The sequence below is a fragment of the Ambystoma mexicanum genome, chromosome 6p (assembly GCF_040938575.1).
Source record: "Ambystoma mexicanum isolate Mex_15411 chromosome 6p, UKY_AmexF1_1, whole genome shotgun sequence".
Taxonomy (NCBI): Eukaryota; Metazoa; Chordata; class Amphibia; order Caudata; family Ambystomatidae; genus Ambystoma; species Ambystoma mexicanum.
Genome location: NC_090935.1, coordinates 63,376,518 through 63,392,236, shown reverse-complemented (window position 1 = coordinate 63,392,236; position 15,719 = coordinate 63,376,518). Strand labels below are relative to the sequence as shown.

Sequence of the window (15,719 nt, the reverse complement as noted above, 5' to 3'; positions counted from 1 at the left end):
GGGCGGAGCAAAGTACCGCCTTGCCAAAAGAAACATTTTGAGAATGGGAAGCATCCAGAGCATAATGTTTTGTAAATGTGTGTATTGATGACCATTTTGACGCATCACAGGTATTCCAAATAGGAACTCCCCTTTGAAGGGCTGTCAATATAGCCATGTCCCTGGTGGAATGAGCCCGCAAACCTTCAGGAGGAACTTTCCCTGCTAGCCTGTAGCACTTGGAAATTGCCAGAATTACCCACCTAGACATGGTCTGTTTGGTAACAGCCTGACCTAGTTTGTGTCCTGTACACCCTATGAACAACTGCTCATCTAACCGTATTATGGATGTTCTTGTAATGTAAAAGCTTAAAGCTCTTCTAGGATCTAACCTATGGAGTCTTTCTTCCTCCTTGCCAGGGTGAGGTTGAGGGTAGAAGGAAGGGAGGAACATTTTTGGTTCAAATGAAAATCCAAGATGATTTTTGATAAAAATGAAGGCTTGACCTTCAAGACAACCTTGTCCTTGTAGAAGACTGTGAAGGGTGGCATTACTGACAGTGCCTGCAACTCGCTCACTCTGCGTGCTGATGTGAGAGCAACCAATAGCATGTTTTTCAAGGTTAACAACCTTAAAGGACATGTGTGCAGGGGTTCAAAGGGTGCACACATTAAGAATTTTAAAACTAGTTTTAGGTCAGAAACTGGAACATGGAAAGGAGACGGGGGATACACATTAGTGAGTCCTTTTAGGAATTGAGTCACTAGAAGTATTTTGAAATAAGAGCATTCCTCTGACGAGCGCTTATAAACGGACAGTGCCGCCAGATAGCCTTTAATAGTACCAATCTGGAGCCCCAAATGTGTTAAAGATACAAGGAAGGACAATGCGTCGGGTGTTTAAAACAGAAAAAGATCTAGATTATTTTCTTTGCACCAGTTGTAATACTTGTTCCAACGGCAACGGTACAAACATTTTGTTGCTGGTCTTCTATCCGAAAGCAACACCTCCATCACGTCATCCAGGAGATCCCAGTCCTTATATCTCAACCTTTCAGAAACCAATTGTGAAGGTTGAGAATATTGACCTCTGGATGGAGAACCTGACCTTACTCTCATGAGAGCAGATCCTCGCTCTGTGGAAGATGTATGGGAGGACAGATGGACATTTCTATACGGTCCCGGTACCACGTCCTCCTGGCCCAATCTGGGGGCAATTAGGATCATGTGCTTCCTGAACTTTCTCAACCTCCTGATCACCCGAGGAATGACGGGGACTGGAGGAAACACGTACAGAAGTGGAAAGTCCCAGTCCACCACAAAAGCTTCTTGGGGGAAATTCCCTGGAGAAGTACAGTTCACACTTTTGGTTTACACCGGTTGTGAACAGATCCATTTGAGGGGTTCCCCAAAGGGTGAAGATCTCTTGAAGGACTTCCTGGGCTAGTTCCCACTCGTGGAAGACCGTGCTCTGCCTGCCCAGAGAGTACGCCGACGTATTCTCCACTCCGGCTGGTGAACTGCCACTAGGGAGATTCCTTCTTGAATTGCCAAGTACCAGAGCTGCATTGCCTCTCTGCACTGTGATAGTGACCCTACACCTCCTCTCTTGTTTAGGTGGTACATGGCCACTGTGTTGTCTGTCATTATCAGGCCATTCTTTCTCCTTACAGAGGGCAGGAAGGCCTTCAGCGCTAGTCTGATTACCCTCAGCTCCAAAAGATTGATGTGTAGTCTGGACTACTGTTCTCTCTGGCCATGGTTGCCAAAAAGGCTCACCCTTCAGAATGTTTTCTTCGCAGGCACAGCACAGAAGGTCCTGTGAGACCCTGGATTGGAATCTGAAGTCAGTCAGACATCTTTCCTGAGAATTGGGACCATTGTGTTCTTAGAGCCCATTGAAGGGATCTTATTCTCAGGCGGGCCTCTGGCACCAGAAAAATGCAGGATGCCATGAGGCCGAGCAACCTCAAGGAATCAAAGGCCGGATGATTCTGGGCACTCTGAAATTTGGAAACCATCTGAAGAATGTCTTAAGTCCTCACCTTGGGTGGCAAGCTCTTTCCAAATGATGTGTCTAATACAGCCTGATGTACTTGATGATGTGTCTAATACAGCCTGATGTACTGGAGCTGCTGAAAAGGTGTCATATGGGACTTCTTGTAATTGAGGGAGAAGCACAAACTGTGAAGAGAGTGGCATGTGACTTTGAGATGATCCAGAGCTTATTCGGGAGAACGTGCCCTGATCAGCCAGTGGTCCAGATAAGGGTAAATGCGAATCCCCCCTCTCCTGGGATTCGCTGCCCCTACCGCCATCAGTTTGGTGAAAACCCTTGGGGCAGAGGTCAGCTCAAAAGGCAGAACTCTAAACTGATAGTGAGAACTGCCAACTGCAAACCTCAGGTATTTTCTGTGCTTGAGATGGATTGGCACATGAAAATAAGCATCCAGGAGGTCCAATGACACCAACGAATCCTGAGGTTGGAGGGCCTGAAGGATCTGAGAAAGCATGACCATCTTGTGAAATCTGCATTTTATGTATGATAGGTTTAGCTTGAGTTTCATCCATTTCATTCATTCATTCATTCATTCATTCATTCATTCATTCATTCATTCATTCATTCATTCATTCATTCATTCATTTATCCATACATGCATTCATTTAGCATGCACTATGTTTGAGCACTGTAGTTTGTATTGAGTTTTCATAGATAGATCGATATTTGCTGAGAACCATGTAATTAAGTACACTTGGTATTATGTAGAATGCACATTGTAGTGTGTTTCTAGGCGCTAGAGATCTGCTTTGTATTTCTGTCCATTTACGAATTAGGATTCTTGCGTGGAAGGAGCATTGTGTTCGCAGAGGAACACACAGTGAGAGAAATGTTTTGATAACAATACAGTCTTGGCAGACAATCAGCTATTCTTTGGCACAGAGAAACAACCTTGTGCTGAATGCGGAGAAAGAATGTTTTGGTTTTTGCAAATAAGACAGTCTCGAGTGAAGACAGGAAAGACACAATAGCTTGCAGTTCTATTCTTAGTATAATGTAGAGGCATGTCACTGTGACTAGCCATAGTACGCACATATTATAGTATGCACGTAGTTTGAAATGGAATGCGTTCTACACACACAAATACACAATGAATGTGTCATTGTTCTGTACAACTGTGATGTTCTGATCAGAATGTTTGAGTGAGTGGGTAGGATTCAGGAGGAGTGGTAGATGCAGGAGGAGGGTCTCATCACAGCCTAGGGCTATAGAGCTGGCTGTGTGGGAGTCAGCATTGCTAGAGAGAAGCCGGGAGGGTTGGGGAAGCTGCAGTGATGCTTAGAGAGTGCAGATTACTTGCTTATGTAGTGATTAGAAGACATTATGCCATGCAAGGCATATAATAAAGATGCAATTTTGCTTTGAAATAATCAATCCGATTCCTGTGTCTTTTGTGATCCGTCTTTTGTGATCTCTTATGTTTGTTTTGTTTGTTCCATAGCATAGCAATTTTGCTGTATTATCCACAATCTTCAACTTGCCCTTCCTGAGGAACTTGTTCAAGTATCTCAAGTCCAAGATGGGTCTCAGTCCTCCGGCCTTTTTGGGGATCAAGACATATGGGGAGTACCATCCTTTGTTCCTCTCCGCTACAGGTACCGGTTCTATAGCACCTTTCTCTAGCAGGGTTAAAACTTCCTGCACAAGGAGCGCGTCCGGAAACATCAAAGAGTGGTTCCCTGGTGGATTGTACTGAGGTCTTCTTATAAAAGGAAGGCAGTAACCGTGGACTACCGTTTCCAAAGCCCAAGCATCCGAAGTAATGTCTTGCCATTTTTCTAAATGTAGAGAAAGTCTTCCTCCCACAGGTAAGCTGTGACTCAGGACCTGGTTTTGTGGCGGCTGCTGCAGAGGCCGATGGTAAGGAGGCTGCTTCTTGAGCTGGCTTAGCACCTCTACATCATCCATCATGAGGACATTTTCTCTGGCCCCTTGGACTGGCCATTCCTCTTGCCCTTCCAACTGAGGAATAGTAGCAAAAAGATTTACCCCTCCAAGGTCGACTAGTAGGAAAAGGCTGAGGTTGCCTAACAGCGGCGCCTAAAGACTTGGCCGCTGCCTTCATTGTCTGCAACTTCTCAAGGCTCTCATCAGCCTTGCTGCCAAAAAGAAGAGACCCGTCAAAAGACATGTTTAGGAGTCTAGACTGCACATCTGGAGCAAAACCAGACTTCCTTAACCACGCATGTCTGCGCACCATGGTGCTGTTAGCCATGGGTCTGCTGCCAGTTTCAGCAGAATCCAATCCTGACTGAAGTTATTCACAACTAGCTCCTTTGCCGTCCTTAATTATAGCCAAGAAGCCATCCCTTTCTCCCCCCTCGGGAATATGTTCTGCCTCCATGGATATGCAATCCCACAGAGTGTACGAAAATGTTGCCAGGGCACAAGTGGAGTTGGCCAATTTCAGTGGCATGCTCCCTGACGAAAATACCATTCTTGCCCACCCATCTACATGCTTGTCATCCCTATTAGGAGCACTGGTAGGGTACGCTGCCTGTTTTTAAATGGCTGTAGCTGCCTGCACCACCAGACTCTCCGGAGTGGGGTGTTTCGACAGGTAGTCGGCGTGACTACTGGAGGGGAAGTTTTTTCTTTTCAGATTCTTATTAACTGCCAGATTGTTCCCTGATTTCTAGCCACCCTTCTTTGTAAAGCTACATGGAAGGGCAAAACAGGGTCAGGCTGAGGACCATTATCCAATATATCAGTTAGGTTGTCTTGTTTATAAGGGAGTGGTGGTCTGCTTCATCTCATGTACTCAACAACCTTGGACATGAGCTGTCTGTATGGAGCGTCTACATGTTTGCCTGGCTCGGGTCCCCCAAATTCCAGGAGTGAAGTGTCTACTCCACTTGCAGACTGTACATTTTCATATAGGTCCTTAATCCTGGACTCTTCAGATATTAGACACTCTGGAACATTGGGTGTCCCATATTGCAGCCCACAAGGGGCATCTTCATAATTTCAGCGTTCCTCATCTTCATAAATTGAAGATAGTGATTTAAAGAACTCCTTTCTGGGAAACAGAGTTTACATTTTCTCATGGATGGAAGATACAGGCTTCGACACCGTCAAAGGCTTTGCTGGCGTAGACAGAGGAGGGATGCTGGGCTTCGATCGGACAACTGGCGTATGTGGCGCAGTTAACTTCGAAGTCTTCGACAAAGATGTCGACGTCGAGAGCCCGACGGGCATCGAAGGCACCTTTGTCGTCGAGGGCCTGACAGGTGTCCAAGACACTGCTGGCGTTGAAGGCCTCGATGGCGTTGAGGATCTCGACCTCAACTTCTCTCTGTGCTTGTCATCAGATGAGGGCCTTGAGGGCTCCCGATGTTTGTCAGACTGTTTTCCCGGCCTGGAGACCTCTCCTTATCGAATTGTTTTGAAGGCTCGGTAGGGGCATGACCTTTTCAAATAATTTTAACATTTCCTTCTGGAAAGCCTACCATTCTGCTGGGGTAGATTTGTTTATGGGACAGGCAACCCTTTTGGGTGAAGTGTCGGTCGAAGGCGACCACCGGTGCCTTCTCTTCGACTTCTTCAAAGAAGTCGATGAGTGGTGGGAGCCACTCCTACACCTAGAGCGATTTTCCTTCTTCCTTCGATGAGAGTCCCCACTTGACTCCTCGGTAAAAGGCCTAGCTGGTCGGGGCTTAAGGGGTTTGGGGATTTTCCCTATCTGGAGTTTCCCCTTCCACTCCCTCAAGGCCTTTCCTTTCATGGACTGGCACTTGGTACAACTGGACGTGTCATGGTCCTCCCCAAGGCACCACAAGCAGGCACAGTGCAGGACAGTAAGGGACATCTCAGACCCGCAGTCTCAGCATTTTTTAAAGCCGGTCTTCAGTGTTTATGGTGTCGAAGATGAAGACATATCAACAGATATCGAAGAATTTCTCGAGAGAGATACGTTCTAACAATGAGGCGCGCTGAATTTCGTAGTCGAAACAAATGCTGTAGCAGAAAAACGGAACTGAGGCCAACGGGCCCAGCAAGTGCTATATATGATCTCCGATGATGTCACTCTCGACTGATGCCTTTGAGGGACATCGACTCAACGCCATCGTCGCGCAGCACTCTCTCCCGAAAAAGATTTCCAAAGCATCTGAAGCTGGACATTACATGTCAAAGATGAGGAATATGTTGGAGGACACAGTCCATTCGAAAGGAAGATTTGGAAGGTGGGGCCGGGGGGGGGTGGTAAATATGGGGCAGTGTTGGACATGTGTGAAAATGGGATATTTATTATGGGATGCAGAAGCAGGGTTTGTGGGGGATACAACCAAATGCCCCCGTATACGCTAGGAACATCAGCCCCTATCAATTGCCCTATGCCCCTGGCCCCACCACAGTCCCGTACAGAGCCCCACAACCACCTGCCCGCGTAGCTCCACCTCTGCCCTTCCTGCAGCTGCAAGCACCAGCCCCCAACAGCCAGACGGCGTACGCGGCCCGCCCCACCCCTCCGCAGGTTCCTCAAATGCACAACAGTAACAAGGTCCCCAAAGGTATGATTACACACCATCAGGAAGCGAGTGTGCAGGGGGCAATCCTTTTGTCTTCCCAGGGATTAACATCTATCCAGATTAGGACAGCCCTTGGCTTTTTTCCATAGTGGGTTGTATGTTTTATGGTGTGAGCAAACAAGGGCGTGCCTTCAGAAGCTTGTTCCAGGCGCACAGAATACGGTGTGTGTTGATGGACAGAGATGATGAAAGGTGTGCCAAGAACATTAAAGACTTGCAATGTGCGCAGCACCCACTCATGAAGGTGGATGTTTTTTTCTTCGTATCCAAACAATGGGAAGGAGTAGTGGTCAGCTTTACAGCAGGGGGGCTGTTGGGGTTCGACAAAGAAGTGATATAGGAAGTTAAGAATCTTTGTCGTGACATTTGGACTGCACGTGTCTCCAAGCTAACAGGGATTGAAGCAAAAGAAACCCCAGGAAAAGTGCAAGGAGAATACCAGGTGTGTTTCCAAGGGGTCAGAACTGTTCCCGTAAGAAATAACAATATATGCAAGACTCTGTAACTTCGAGATCTGCGGAAGGGAACCGCAGCACTCATGGATATGTATTGGGACTGCGGCCAGCAGGCGTATCTGCACCTCCCACCATCATGGAGGGGCACATGCTCGTTACCTACCCTGCATTCAGCCGGCCTTGTGGTTCCTGAGGCGCACCTTGTGATAGCGCCAACCACTGATGCAGCACAACCAATAACAACCCACACACCAGCCCACACAGACAAGAAGAAAGAAAAGATCAGTAAAAGGACAAAAGAGGTGATCAAATTACATATCCAAGAACTCCTCAAAGCTGCTGAAAGAAATTCCTGATACATATCGGCTGTACAACAAAGCTGAGGTCCTCTTTGCATCAATACTGTTACCAGGGGTGCAGGGCGCAGCCAATGCAAAATGGCTGCAGATAGTGAGGTGGGAAGTGCTCCAATCGGCCAATGATACAGAGCAATGACTAAATGCGATGATAAGTGAAATGCAGGCCATCAGGTTGATGACGCTTCAGAAGCGTTATGTTCTGGATCTGCTAACAGCCATGAAATAGGGGGGGGTTGGAAAACAATTGGACTGTGTTGTTGTACCTATCTCCACAAATGATGCAGAGAATAGGTCCCTGATGCACATCATAGAGGCCCTACATAAGCTGGAGACGAATATGCGAACTGAGGGTGGAAGCCAAGTTGATGACTCGTTCGATAATTTGTTCTCATGGGCGGCATCCTGGATGGGAGCATTGGTGTAGATATTGGTTCCTATTGTAGTGCTCCTGCTGGTGATTTTTGGCACATGCCAGATGATCTTTCAGTGCTGCGTAAAGACTCTTTCGAATAGCGCAATGATGATGTTACAATTGGGGCAAATAGTGCTCCGCATGGTACAAAAGATTGGTAGGCCCAAACAGATGATCCCAACAAACCTTGTATGGTGAGAATTGAGCATAGTATTGACCCGCTCAGGGATGAGGACAATGCCCCGCCAGACCCAGAGAATTACACTGAGCACTGGGTTGAGCTGGCAGGTGATGGAGGGTTTATCTACCTCACATGTACCCCAGAACAGTATGCCCAGGCAAGAGAAAGCTTGGGTGATGTATGTCGAGTTTGGGGGCCCAAGGAGGGAACATGGAGATATGAGGAAGCACAGAGAGTAGCAGCTGAGTTAATGTAGGATTAACTAAAGGGAGGAATGTTCAGATGCATGCCAAACTCCCCATCCCCCCCAAACGGTATAGATTCAAAACAATATGGTAGGAGCATTTGTAAATGATTATACAAGACCCTAGGAGGGATGGGGAGGTGTGCACAAGGGGCGAAAGGATGCAGAAGCTTGTAGTAAGTATAGACTTTGTAAAAGTCAGTTATCATGTGCGTCAAAATATACTGAACCGCCATTGTTTCAGAAACTAGGCCTACAATGGCCAGGACCCAGTACCTAGAATGATAGATGTAGGCCTTAGCACTAATACACTCTTCCATCCCCATTCCCAACTCAGGCGGTAGACTAGAAGGTCATTACAGCAATTAAGACATAACCCTCCATTGGTTCACATTGCAGGCACATGCATCCCAAAAGGAATGTGAACAGGAAGTGCGGGAAGGGTTGTGCCTGCCCCTGAAGGACACTCTCATGGAAGGCAGGGCAGAGGTTTGAGACTGCCAAAACATCCATCCTAGATTTATTTATTTATTTATTTATTTTTTTTTTTTGCACCCATGGCCCCAAGCCCACAGCTATACTATTTGGAAAGCCAGATGCCCACTATTAAAACTTCCAAATCCCTCAGCATTCAATTTATTAGTGTGACCGTAGGGGGAAGACTAGTGCTTTAGGGGAACGAACCCCACAGCCAGTTAAAATTTCCCCTGATCTCAACATTGTTTGTTGATTGTTAGCGCAAGTGCATTCCTGTGAGACATTTGCAGTGAAAGAGAAAGAGAAGAGGGTCACTCACACTGTATGGAACAGGTCAGATTCTGTTGATCTGGCACTCTTTTTCCTCCTTATAGGAAGTAAAAAACTGTTTTGAAATTTGTAGTCTTGTAAGCCCACTGAAAAAATGTGTGCCAAGAGGATAAAAAGTCATGTGATAAGAATGTCTCAGAATTATTGGCTAAAACCTCATTGTTCTCAGATGAAGGGGAAGGATCATTGGTGTCTAACTTGTTCAACTGGGTCGAATTGTTACAAGTAAAAAAAAAGATTAATTCTTACCGAGTTACATGGCTCAATTAAGATTGAATATTTGCGTTCCGGAAGCCTGCCACAGGGGTTGGTAGTATGGAATGAGCCATGCTTATTTTTAGACAAGAAAGACTTTGTAATCCAGTGGAGCTATATAGCGATTAAGTGCAGGAGGGATTGGATTATCCTCATAATAGATACCGCGCGTGACATCGCTATAAAGATAATAGGCAACCTTGATAAAATGGAAGAACAAATTAAAAGCCTAATTCCACTTGAATCTTACAGAAATCGGTTGGAAGAGATTTCCAGGCAAGGTATTCGTAATAGACGACAAGGAGTTTGTTTTGGGAACACCTCATATAGTTCAGGAAGCTCTAGTGAAGATGGATTTTCCAACCAGAGAGGACAGAGAGGATTTAGGAATCACGGAAGGAACCAAAGAGCGAACGGCTGGAATACCCGTAATAGGAGGAATCCGTTGGTTACTAACCAGTCGGGAGCAGGTCTTTTACCACACCAACAGCCACAATCTTTTTTAGAACCGCACGCAATTCCGGACAATTGGGACTGTGCGTCCAGATAGCTAAGCAGTCACCAAACTAACTAGTGAACTTGTCCATTTATGTTCCCACGAGTGTGTAAATAGCTTTATTGAATAAAGGATTTGGGTTTGTCCCGACTGTGATTCATGATAAATTTAAGATCAGGGTGGAGATTGAACAACAACTCCGAAAAATTCACTTACAACAGTTCTTTTTCATAAAGACTATGAAAAACAAGACAATGAGAGTGGGCTACATAATCGATCTTCATTTTGCCCTCCTGTTAATAGCTACTCTCCAGAAGCTATAGTATTTACTAAGAGGCTCTGGCATGACTTACATTAATTAGAACGGAAAGCCACAAAATCTCCTTTCCAAAATCTTTGTAATGTAGAATGTAATGCAATGAAAAATTTGGCAAGTAACCAACATGCGATTTTACGGAAAGCAGACAAAGGCGGCGTGATTGTGTTATTAGATCGCCAGACTTACATCACAGAATGCAATAGACTATTGGACTATACTTCTTTTTAAAAACAAATTGCAACAGATCCAACACCGAGACTTACCCTGCTGATACAGAATAAAGTTGAAAAAACTTTGTCCAGAAGATGGGTTTGTAAATAAGAATATGACTTCTGTTCTACATTCTCCCGAAAATACACACATCGTTTATTAACCCTGTGGGGCGTCCGATTGTGTGTGGGATTGGTTATTTACTTGAGCCTTTGTAAAAATTAGCAGATCGGTACCTGAAACCATTTGTTAGCACAATGTTTTCATTTATGCAGGACACTACAGAAATAATCAATATGATTGAGGGGATGCAATTTGATCCAGCTAAGCAACTGCTGATCAGTCTAGACATAGGGGGTCATTACAAGTTGGGCGGTAAGGGACAACGGTGCTGGTAATCCCTTACCGCCCAATTCCGTGGTCCCTTAGCGGAAACCGTAAAGGACGTTTGGTCTGACCACACGTCCTTACGGGTCCCGCTAAGGGACCAGGGTGCTAATAACGGGCCTGCTATTCACGAGCCCGTTATTAGCGCCCTCCCCATTCCCATTGAGCCCATTAGGGGCTCAATGGGAATGGGGAATGGTTGATTCAATGGGGATTTATCGGGTCCTCCAGGGTCGGAATGATCCGGTAAATCCCCATTGTACCAGACCGGTGCCAGACCCGGTTTTGGAGGCAGCCATGGCGCAAATAGCGCCATGGCTACCTCCAAACTCAGAATGAGGGCCATAGTGTCCTTGTACACATGTATATCACAACAAGCTACTTTGAGTGTGGTAGAGGAGGTATTGCTTACTAAGAGAACAGAAGGCATTACTCCTAATAGCTTTGTGCTCTGGTGTGCCGAATTGGCACCTACAGAAAACTTTTTCAGTTTTAATGGTAAGTTATATCACCAGATGCACGGGACTGCCTGGGGTCTCCAGTGGCACCGTCATCCGCCAACCTCTATGTCGAGGCGTTTCAATTGTCAACAATCTACCCCGCTTCAAACCTGTTTCTTTTCTAAGATCGGTTTGTGGCGAAGATATATAGATGATATCTCGATGGTGTGGGATGGCACAGTGGCCCCCTTTCTGGACTTTATGGACTGGATTAACAAACAAACCAGTTTTTGAAATTTACTTCAATACACAGTCATCTGGAAGTGAATTTCTTGGTCGTCCCCATTTGGGTTGACACTAATGAGAATATCTTTCAAGTTCATCCTTTTCACAAACCAACAGTTCATAACTCTCTTCTGAAGTTTGACAGTTCCCATCCCTGGCATACTAGAGAGAATCTGCCCTTTGGACAGTTTTTACGATTGAAGAGGAACAGCTCGGTAAAATCTACATTTTTGTCTGAAGCTAAGATCTTGAGTGAATAGTTGAAGTCCAGAGAGTATCCAAAAGCAATTGTGAAAAAAGCACTGAAAAGATAGATTAAAAATAACCGTGCGTCACTTTTGGAATACCAAGATAAAAAGAAAAAAAATAGTGGAATTGTGTTTGTTAGCACTTTTACCCCATTGTCAAATCAAATAACAAAAATTATTAAAAGGAATTGGCAGATATTGACAGGCGGATAGTGCCTGTTAAAACCTCCACTCTACGCTTTTAAAAGAGGGGCAAATTTGAAAGATCTGCTGACCAAGAATGACCTCTTTCAGCCAGCCCAACAACAGCAAAGCATTACAGAGATGTGTGGTATTCCCCGAATTTCAGGTGATGCTCAGTGTAGCCTTTGTACTAACTGTGCCTTTACTAATCGTTCTACAGAGGTTGATTTAGGTCTCAGCAAACCCTGGAAGCAACAAACCTTTACTAACTGCAACTCCAAGAATGTGGTCTATGCTATATTGCGGCAAAACATATATAGGTATGACTAAACGTAAAATCAAAAAGAGAATATCAGAACATAGGAGCTGCATTAAAATATATGGTGCCCTTGCACCGAAATATATATAGGTATGACTGAACGTAAAATCAAAAAGAGAATATCAGACCCCAATTGGCTTACAGCGCCAGCTTGATAACTTAGCAAACTATATGGCCTCCAACAACTTATCCATAAATAAGTCAAAGACCAAAATCATGATCCTCTCAAAATCAAATCCACCGCAGAAACACAGCAATAACTGGGCAGTGAACGGCAAAATAATCGAGGTGGTGTCAAACTTTAAATATCTTGGCGTAGTTTTGGATGGGACTACACGTAATTCAGCGATGCAACTTCACTTGTGGTCCAAAGCCAAAAGCTTAACCTCCCAACTCAAATTGGTCGACCGCAAGTTCGTCAAATTTTCCCTGCTGCCGGCCATCAACTTTTATAAGGGCAAAATGGTGCCGGCACTCACCTACGGGATGGACGCTATGATTAACATGCCTAACTCGCTTTGGTTGAAACTCGAGGGTTACATATGAAAAACCATCCTCGGACTCCCCAATGCGATTCCAATCGCATATGTGAGAAAAGAACTGGGGCTTCTTTCTTTGAGCGCAACCGTCAGTGTGGCTGCTCTGGCGTTATTTAGGAAGACTCTCCTGAAAGATAATCTTCCTATTTTTGAGGTAATCGGCCAAGAGTTGGCATCATCGAACTGTTCTGCTCTCTTGAGCTGGTCAGAAAAGCAATTGGCCAAACTTCAAGACCTAGCATGCACAACAGACGATCTCATCATGAACCCTCAAAAAGTAAATGGGAAGCTGAAGAATCAAGACTGGATTAATACTATTGAGCAAGCGGCATCATGTAAACTACTGAATCACCTTCCTCCCACATATAATAGGCTCAAAACGCTGCTAGCCTATTGTAAGAAATTTCCGAACAAAAAATTAAGGAGCACGTTTTTAAGGGTCCCGGCTGAACCTTTTGCACACCAGAGAAATTTTAGGGATAAGAAACCTTTCTGCTTCCAAAACATGTAGACTGTGTAAAAATCCTGACTCTATTGAGTCAGTACGCCACTTACTTCTAAGCTGCCCTTCACTTTGCCTAGAACGCTCTGCGTTTTTGCTACCTCTATGGGCGGACTCAGTCCTGATTGAAGAAGAAACTTGGTGGCTCCGTCTTATATCAGGGGAAAAAACTCAATGGTCTGTAGCCATGGCTAAAATACTTGAAGCTGCATTTTGTAAAATTGGTGCTGCAGAACCTGTTTCTATGACAGTGGCTGATTTACCATAACAGACCCTTGCTGAAGGATTGGTCAAGCGAACGACTCGTCCCAACTGGCAGGTTTTCATCTCGACTTGTTTGCGATCTCTGGGCCTATTTCGGCTCGCCACATCTAAAATAACATGGCGGCCAACCGTCTACTGTACCTTTTACTTTCAAATAAGTTCTGATTGTCTCAAAAGTAAAGAGGGGTCGGGTACAAGACTGTACTTCCTTTCTTTTGTCTCTTCTTCTTGTAAAAATCATTTTTCTGTGATTATGTACAAGTAATAAAAAAAAAAAAAAAAAGAGAATATCAGAACATAGGAGCTGCATTAAAAAACAGGTGCTCACAGCCCCATTAGTGAATCACTTCATTATGATGGGACATGGCAGTAACACACTGAGATGGACTGTGGTCATGCAGATTCAACCTGCACAAAATGGAGAATCTATTGCCAAAAGATTATATAGGAAAGAGCAGTGGCTAATTTTTCTTTGTAATATATCAGTCACAGAACTTAAAGAATTGGTGGATTGGCAACATTTCTGAAAGTGAGCTGCTATAGCCAATGAACACCAAATAATACAGGGTAAGAGTATTTTACATGTACATATGTAAGGCACAAGTGTGAGGGGTACGGTAGAATTTGCTGTTAATGAATATCTCATTGGGTCATGTAGTTGACCGTACATTGTAAACACGAAAAGCCCTTCTCTGTTTTAAGAATACACATGTGTAGTGGAAATAGAATAGTGGCGGTTTTCTTGTAATTCTTACCACATGTGTTGATACGTGTTCAGGTCTCTTTTAATTGTTATAGTAAATGACTGCGTCATTTTGATACATGACAATGACGCATGGTCACTTGCCCCTTTAAGACGTAGGCGTCACCTTGTAGGAACTGATGCCGGAGGACGTTGTGAGACCGCTGGTTAGAGTCTTGCTGAGATTAAGGTAAGCTGGTTGTAGAGGCACCCGTATGTATGGTGTAGCGAGTTAGAAGCAGATATTTGAGAGAAAACCACGTTAGTGAAAATCTGGGCCACGCGTGTGATTAATCTTATATCTGTTAAGTTTCAGTGCGGAAACTTTCATCCCAACGAGTTGGGAATATTCATTATCGCGAGACATACGCTGAAAGCATATTTAGCAGATCGGAAGACAACAATAAGAACTGCATTCTAGAAGAACGACACAGGATAGTATAAGGTATGTAAAAGAGGTTGCCTATGCAGACTTAAACATTTTTTTAATTAACCAAATAGAGAATGCAGGCTTATGGAATACCAAACTTCTTGATGCATTGTCATGTATACTTTTTTAGGACCCTTAGACTAGTGCGGGACCTTAGGATACTTTAAAGGTATGTTACAGAGGTATTAGGAAGAGAAGTAAATAGCACGTGAGAGCTGTAGCTTTTGTTTGTAAGTGAATATACTTCCTAATGCCCTTGATAGGGTGCCTTGTGAAAAAGTGTAGAAGAGAGTAGCCCATGGAGGGTTAAGTTGTACAATACAGGTTGCTTGAAGTGCAAAGCGGCTTAACCTGACCGGCCATACTTTTGTTGTTTCACAATTTTAGATTTGAGTCTACAAAGAAGAAACTTTCACTTTACTGTACGTGATGAATGAAATAATAACACAGTGAGCCTCTTGTGGGTTATTAATTTTCCTGTAACTGAGGTTAGATATAGAGAACAGCATTAATGAGAACTGTGTATTATGTTGTCTTTTCTAGTACTTTGGATGGAGGTTGTGGATAGGTTGATGTAAAAAGGAATATAGAAGATTTTACAGACCATCATTGAACAAAGATGCAACCCCTGAAGAAGTTCTTAATGAATTTGTGCAAAATCTTTTAAGAACGAAACATTTTGGGTTCATGGTAACATTGGAACGATGACAATGTGTTTGATCAAATGTATTAATTTATTGTAGGACCTTGATTTTGATGATCCATAAAAGTACTGATCTGTGTGCAATAACAGATTAGCCAATAATGTTTCTGGCCTTCTAGTAGCTGTCCAGCGCAGTTTATATATGAAAGGTGGATTCTAAGAATGTTTTAAGGTTTGACAATTTATGAATATCTGCACTTTATGAATTATATTGTATGTGTCACTTGTGTTTTTAATGTGTTTTTTATAGGGTTTTATGATGAAAGCATATGTTGAAATAATAAAATAATTTTGTAATGACAAAACACACAGTTCTTTATTTGTTGTACAAACTGTGTCACGTTCAAAGTAAGTAAAGACAACGGTATGCAG

General features: G+C 44.0%; 1 protein-coding gene across 2 annotated transcripts in view; it reads right to left on the bottom strand.

Moving 5' to 3' along the window:
• Window positions 1–15,719, bottom strand: part of LOC138511215 (long-chain-fatty-acid--CoA ligase ACSBG2-like) — a 531,477-nt gene that overhangs the window by 30,696 nt on the left and 485,062 nt on the right. The gene's annotated exons all lie outside the window — the stretch shown is intronic.